The following is an 8,061-nucleotide window of genomic DNA, read 5'->3' as shown; positions in this document are numbered from 1 at the left end:
CAAGTGAATTGTTGTCTATTTTGGGCTCTGTGGGTTATGACATTTACATGTGTTTTGTGTTACTGCTTTTGTACTGTACTTTTATTTCGAAAGGTCTTATTTTGGTGCTGTGGATGTTCATGTGATGTATTTTGTTGTATTATTGTAGTGTCAGTGCCACTTGTTTGTATCATATTGTGCAATGGACTCAAATGCTCCTGTATTGAATGTAAGTGTTATGTTTTCTACAAGGGCATATTCAGCAAACAAGTGCAGTCAACACAGTGAAACACATGCATTATGTATTATATTTGTAAAAAATCTCAAGACCTTGTGTGTCTTTGCAGTTTGTAGCATTTTCTATGGCTTTTTTGTAACAGCTGTCCCCTCGAAGATGTCACTTTAACATTGACTGAAAAGGAGTATCTGTCATTTGTATTCAGTATTATGCTTTATATTAAATGGGAAACCACTCACTGATGGCACTTCTCATACTTTTCTGTAACGTTTACCCTTAGCATCGTGAAAGGATCCCTAATCAGTCATTCACGTACCCTGGTTTTGATCATAATTGTTAATTAAATCATAAAACATTTTGGATATTTTTGTTTCAGACTAGCTTATGGGACCTCTCATAATGGTAGATGGAAGTAACATGAATAGAGTAGATCATCTGTTTCATGTGAAATTCTGACAATGGCTGTGTGTGTCCCAATAGACAAGGCAAGAACAAAGTGTGTTTTCAAGAGCGATTTTGTAGTCAACATCCAATGTACAGTATCTTTCGCCAGGCAGCTAAAACTCCCAATTTGGCGGAATATGATTAGATTCAATTATATTTTTACAGAAAAGTAGGGTGATTTTGTTAAATATTTTTGGTAGTTTGTACTATGAATGTACTAAACATTAGAAACACCTTCCTAATATTGAGTTGCACACCCTTTTGCTCTCAAAATAGCCTCAAATCGTCTGGGCGTGGACTCTACAAGGTGTCGAAAGCATTCCACAAGGATGCTGGCCCATTTTGACTCCAATGCCTCCCACAGTTGTGTCAAGTTGACTGGATGTCCTTTGGGTGGTGGACCATTCTTGATGCACACAGGAAACTGTTGAGCGTGAAAAAGCGTTGCAGTTCTTGACACAAAGTGGTATGGCACCTACTGCCATAAATAAAAAATTACAGACCTCTACATGCTTTGTAAGTAGGAAAACCTGCAAAATCGGCAGTGTATCAAATACTTGTTCTCCCCACTGTATCTCCATGGCATATTACGTCATTTATGCAGCAGAATACAAGACATTTTTGGACTGAATAGCAGGCTAATGATTGATTTGCAATGGTTGCATTTAGCCACTGATTCCTTCTAAACCATTCATTGTTGAATTTGCAATTTCCAACTTGTTTAATGTTTATGTCCAATGGCCGATGAGCTCCAATGCGTTTTATCTATAATTTCTCTTCATTATTTCTCTTCATATGACAAGGATTAAATAGGATTTGCCAGTAGATTGTCAACTTGATTCATGATGACGACTGCAGATGATGAAGATTTTGAAAGTATGAAGTTCACATGATCAACACAATCAATATTGAATTTTATCAATGCAATTTTAATGCACAGAGATTAGATGAGTTTCTGAGGCTCATTTTCCTGCCATTCATCCGCTGCCATCAACTCATGTTCCACGGCCTCATGTTGCAAGGATCTGTACACAATTCCTGGAAGCTGAAAATGTCCCATACTCACCAGACATGTCACTCATTGAGCATGTTTGGGATGCTCTGTATCAACGTTTATGACAGCGTGTTCCAGTTCCTGCCAATATCCAGCAACTTCGCACAGCGATTGAAGAGGAGTGGGACAACATTCCACAGGCCACAATCAACAGCCTGATCAACTCAAAGGAGTTGCGAAGGAGATGTGGCGAATGGTGGTCACACCAGATACTGACTGGTTTTCTGATCCACGCCCCTACCTTTAAGGTATCTGTGACCATCTGATGCATATCTGTATTCCCAGTCATGTGAAATCCATAGATTAGGGCCTAATTTATTTATTTTAATTGACTAATTTCTTTGTATGAACTGTAACTCAGTAAAATCTTTTAAATTTGTGCCTGTTGCGTTTTATATTTTTGTTCAGTGTATATGAGTTTTGTCAACCAGCCAGTACATCGCACCACTCTTAGAAAATACATTGGCTCTTGTAGGGACGCCCTATGCTAGTTCTAAATCACTAGTGTCACTTTTCATACCTCTCTGTTGCCTCATGTCAGGCGCTACACAGATTATCTGAAGATGACAGAGTGTGTTTTTGTTTAAGAGAGAGAAACACTACCTATTTCTGTCACTTTCCTCCCACACATGCCATTCTTTCATCCCAAGGTGCTAGTCGCTTGGTAGCATCACTGTACGGCCATTCCACACAGCGCAACGAACAGTAACCTTGCCTCCCAACGTGTAGAGTAAGGTGAATTTCACAAGCCGTTTCCTACATTAAGATAGAAGTATCCATGTAGTAATTAATGCTGACGTTTGGACAAAAAGTTGTATGTAATTTCCCTCCTACTTCTAATTGGTAGCCATAGTAATTTCAAGCTGAAACAGCACTCTGCAAGGACATTCATTAGAGATACTTCACCTGTGTGTCTTCATGGGACCTGTCATTGTCTCGCGACTCTTGCCACTTATTCTGCACTAGGTAGTAGTCATGACTTGAGTCACGCACTGTAAAACGTCAATTTAAATGCTGTCTCAAATAGCTGCCTGTCCCTTTTAATAGGAAGGCATCGGCACACATTTCAGCCAATAAACACCTGTTTGAAATAAACGCGGGGTCTAAATTAATTGTTTCTGAGTAGGCTACCGTAAAGATTGCTCAAAAGAAGATGGAGAGCAACTTCATTGCTTGGATGAGACATCGGTGTGGTTTGACATGGTTGGCTCAACTATGGTGGATATAAGAGGGGCAATGGGTGAGATTGCTGCGGAAGCGTGAAATTGGGGGGTGAATGATAGGCCGATGATCTACGATAGATTTGTTATGTTTTTACTGGTCATAATAAACAGTTTGGTAGTCTTTTCAACATTTTATTGAGCTAAAGTTGTGTGCATTAAGGAAATAGATGACAGGTTCAAATAGAAGCGCCAGTTGTGTTCAGTGATTGAAGCAAATAAATGCACTGGCTATTAGAAGTTTTACGGTACATTATTCCTACATGACAAGCTTGCATTTTTCACAGAATTCAGCCAGATAGACAACGGAATTACCTCTTATTCTTACCATTTAGGCTACACACAGAGAGATTGTCTATCATTAACGTTGTGCATGCATAGGTTTGTGGAATAAATTAGAAGTTAATTAATTTGAAGAGTCAAATTTTTATACCTTATCAACATTGTCTGCATATTCATGTTGCGAAATCAGTTCCATTGAGGGGAATTTACTCCTGCAATTGCCACTGTTTGATAGTCCCCCTTCACTTGAAAGAGCTGTGGTAATGCACACCTCTCCAATTACACGTTCTGTTTCCACTCGGCCTGCCAGCCCCGCTTCTGTTCTTCTGGAAGGCAGAGGAAGAAAGAGGGCAAGAGAAAGAGTGAAAGAGCAACAGAGAGTAAGTGCTTGACATTCATCTTCGTCAGAATGTGGGTCAAACTAGAGGTGGACATGGCTGCTCTAGTAAATCAAATCAAATTGTGTTTATCACATGCGCCGAATACAACCGGTGCAGACCTTACCGTGAAATGCTTACTTTTATTTTTTATTTGTTATTTTTTAAATTTGACCTCTATTTCCCCCAATTTCGTGGTATCCAATTGTTTAAGTAGCTACTATCTTGTCTCATCGCTACAACTCCTGTACGGGCTCGGGAGAGACGACGATTGAAAGTCATGCGTCCTCCGATACACAACCCAACCAAGCCGCACTGCTTCTTAACACAGCGCGCATCCAACCCGGAAGCCAGCCGCACCAATGTGTCGGAGGAAACACCGTGCACCTGGCAACCTTGGTTAGCGTGCACTGCGCCCGGCCCACCACAGGACTCGCTGGTGCGCGATGAGACAAGGATATCCCTACCGGCCAAGCCCTCCCTAACCCGGACGACGCTAGGCCCGGAGCCTAGGCACCCTTAACCACTGCGCCACCCAGGAGGCCCCCGTGAAATGCTTACTTACAAGCCCTTAACTCTTTTTCTTGAACTGCGTTGTTGGTTTAGAAAATATTTACTAAAACTAAAGTAAAAAAATCTAATCAAGAAGTAACACAAGAAATGTACATAACAATAACAGGGCTATATCCAGGGGGTACCGGTACTGAGTCAATGTGCGGGGATACAGGTTAGTCAAGGCGGAAGGAAGTTACCCACACCGTGACTGATAGACCACTTCAATCACACAAACAACACCGTCTCCCATTGCCTTTCTCCACGTCAGACTCATTAGGCTGTTGAGGACCAGACATGGTCTCTCTCACTCACTCACACACACACACACACACACACACACACACACACACACACACACACACACACACACACACACACACACACACACACACACACACACACACACACACACACACAGGCCCCTTTGTCCTGTCTCTGTTACACATCTGGCCTTGAATACAGTGGGATTGGTTTGGCTTGTAGTGACGGAGGTGAACAGGTGGCAGATATGCCCTGCAACATACTGACCCATATCCCTAAGATTGTACTCCAATGATTGTAAATCTCTATTCTCTTCTCTACCTTACCATTTAAAGGACAAAGACGTCACCCCTGTGCTTCCCAGTAATGATTGCAAATTGTTTTGCTGACATTTGCCGGTATAAATGTGTAGCTTAAGGAAAATAAATAGGTATATGTCAGAGAATGATGAGCCTCAACAACAAAATAAGTTGCACAGCATGTTTTTCCATTAGTGGTTTCCTATTCCTGGTGTCCTTAAATTGGGAGACTAAACTCACCAATCAATAGCTCGAACAGTGATGACACGTGACACTGCTCTTTGAAAGCGAGTTCTGCTGGCTGCAGCAAGTTTCCATTTGCCAAGCGGCAGCAGTTATCTTAGTCTTAATTAGGCCATTTGACATCCTCGTCAGAGGCTTTATGTAAGAGGAGCTGCAGGGGGATGAGAGCAGCAGTAACAGATTCACAGAGGCATCACAGCACACTATAGTTCTCCCTCTGAACCTGAGTCAGTACCAGTAATATTGCCTCCTTCACTCATCTCCTTTCATCAGGACTAGAGCCTGGAGGTTTTACTGACTATCTGATCTGTCCGGGAAAAACTATGGGTCCCACAGAGGCTATAACTTGGGCCTGTTCTTTTTCCTGGTCAGGTCATTCATGATTACTGATTAATGAAAGGACTGAGTAGTTCGATCAACTGCACCCAGGAGAGATTTTTAGGGAAACAGGAAAACCAGAGGACGGCACCCACTCCAAAGGTCCTCAAATTAATGGAAAAGTGGAAAAGTGAATAAACACACACACAGGGGGATAGGAGGAGGGGCGTGCACCGCTGCCGAATCGCTGAATGACACTGATGAAGGCTTAGGCCGAAAAGTTTGTCTATCTACACACCCCTGAATGAAGTAAAAAAAGGAAAAGGAACCTTGAATCTCCTTTTTGAGTGCGGACTAACTACACAATTTTGAACTGGATAGTTTCCGTCATATTACTAACACCTACCATGGTCATTTCAAAGGAAGGGTTCATGGAGAATAATATACACTATTGAAAGACCATAGCCAGGGATCCCACTGGGCAGACATCAGTTCAATGTCTAGTTTTGATATATATATTTGGTTGAGTCAACTAATGCCAAATCCAATCATTTTTCCCACATTGATTCAATGTCATCACATAGATAAAAAAAAGAAAAAAAAAAAGAGTATTACAATGATGTGGAAACAACGTTGATTCAACAACTTTTTTGGCCAGCGCAGTGTCTGTCTGGTTCCCCTTATTAGTTACGACCAGCTGTCACTTATACCCCTATAAGTCTAAACATTAATGGCATCCATCTCTGGCCCCTCCCACCTCAATTCATCCTCAGTGGGTGTTGTGAAGGAAGTTGACTGATTCAGTTTCCACAAAGTTGAGCTCTATAAAAGTTGAGCTCTATAGGAGCTGCCGGTCAATGTGACTGATGGGTGTGACTGATGATGATTATGTTGGCGGTCTGAATAAGTCCTTTGCGGGTAGTGATTATAGTCCTTCTGTGGAGGGATGAGGGCAGAGTAATTGAGCTTCACACACTGATGACACAGATTGGTGCTTCTACAGCGTGTGGTGACTTTGAACTCGTTTTGGAAGAAATTGCCACCTTCTGAGATGCACTACCACCCTGAATTGGTTTCAGGGAATCAGGTGTGCGGTATTACGGTGCTAACTCACGTGTAGAGTATCATCAGGTGCTACGTGGTGCCTGTGATTGAAAAATGTGCTGTCAGGCGACTGGTGTCTTTGATCGTGTGTGTGTGCGCATCAGTGGAGGCTGCTTAGGGGAGAACTGCTCATAATAATGGCTGGAGTGGATTAAATGGAACGGTATCAAAAACATATATGTTATTAGTTGGCAAGGTCTTTACTGCAACATTATTGTGTTTGATGTATTTCTAATACATTTTAAAACTTTTTCTGGTAGATGTTTCTGACGACCACTTTTCCATCTGTTTGACCAGAAATCAAAGCCTTTGCTTTTTACACATTTTTATGATGGAAAATGGTTGAAAAAAATGTACATATGACTTCATAAAAAAAAAAATAGACTCCTATCTTTAATTTGATACCCAATTTAACATGCTCCTATAAACTTCACATGTTGGTGCTCATGGGTACTTTTACATGGAAATGACCTTTGCTCCACTATGTACAGTACAGTATGCAATCATGGACTATTGAACATTTTAAATGATCTGATAAGAGGTTAGTTCTGCCTTTGGAAGTAGCAGCGACACTGAAATGAATTGCTCAGTCATCTGTTATAAAATAAACATTTAACTGCTTTAATGTTTATTCATTTGCTATATCGATTATTCTCAGATGTCAAAATCCCAAATATAAGTAAATTGTGTATTTTCATTAACATCAAATGTAGTTACCGAAAGTTCAATCAGGAAGGCTGGTCTGAATGCTCTTTTATCTTCATCCAGTAAGCATAGCATAATTCACGTTTGTTTCCTATTCTACAGGCATAGTGGGAATGAATACAAACATAATATCATCAGCATAGCGTCGCGATTCTTCTATTTCCTATTAGCCCAACCTGGTCTCAGATCATGTCCATCACAAATTTGCAAAACGTACAATGTGTTCAGAATTTGCAAAACCGAGTCTGTTACGAATTTGCAAAACGTTTGATACATGTATGTAGCGAATTCTAGCTAGGTGGCTAACGTTACGGGGTTAGGGTTAAAGGGTTAAGGTTAGGGTTAGCTAAAAGGTTTAGGGGAAAGGTTAGCTCGCATGCTTAGTAGTTGCAAAGTAGCTATAAAGTAGTAAGTAGCTGAAAAGTTGCTAAAATGCTAAAGTTGTCCGTGATGAGATTCAAACTCGCAACCTTTGGGATTCTAGACGTTCGCGCTATACATCCACCCCGACCAACCACCCTACTTTGTTTTTGCCTTAAATAAGCATCTGTCTATGTAACCATACCAAACGTAACATATCAAGTTCCTCGGCGTACACATCCCTTACAATCTGAAATGGTCCACCCACACAGACAGTGTGGTGAAGAAGGCACAACAGCGCCTCTTCAACCTCAGGAGGCTGAAGAAATTCGGCCTGGCACATAAGACCCTCACAAGCCTTTCGCCACCCCCGCAATAACATCTGCTAAATATGTGTATCTGGCCAATTAAAATTTGATTTGATTTCACACAAATTTGAGAGTCCAGGATTTACTTTACTATTTTACGTCTAGTCTATGAGACCAATTTGATTAGCCATGTGTGGAATGTCATCCACCTATTTACCTTGTAGCCTATAAGCACTGCACAATAATGCACATTCTTCACACTTTCTGTTTAACCTATGGGCTCACTTTTGCAGTTATCTCTCAACCAATGTGCG

This window comes from Oncorhynchus mykiss, chromosome 5, assembly GCF_057628025.1.
Source record: "Oncorhynchus mykiss isolate SJ-2025 chromosome 5, ASM5762802v1, whole genome shotgun sequence".
Taxonomy (NCBI): domain Eukaryota; kingdom Metazoa; phylum Chordata; class Actinopteri; order Salmoniformes; family Salmonidae; genus Oncorhynchus; species Oncorhynchus mykiss.
The sequence above is the reverse complement of the archived record's forward strand: the minus strand, read 5'-3'. Positions refer to the sequence as shown.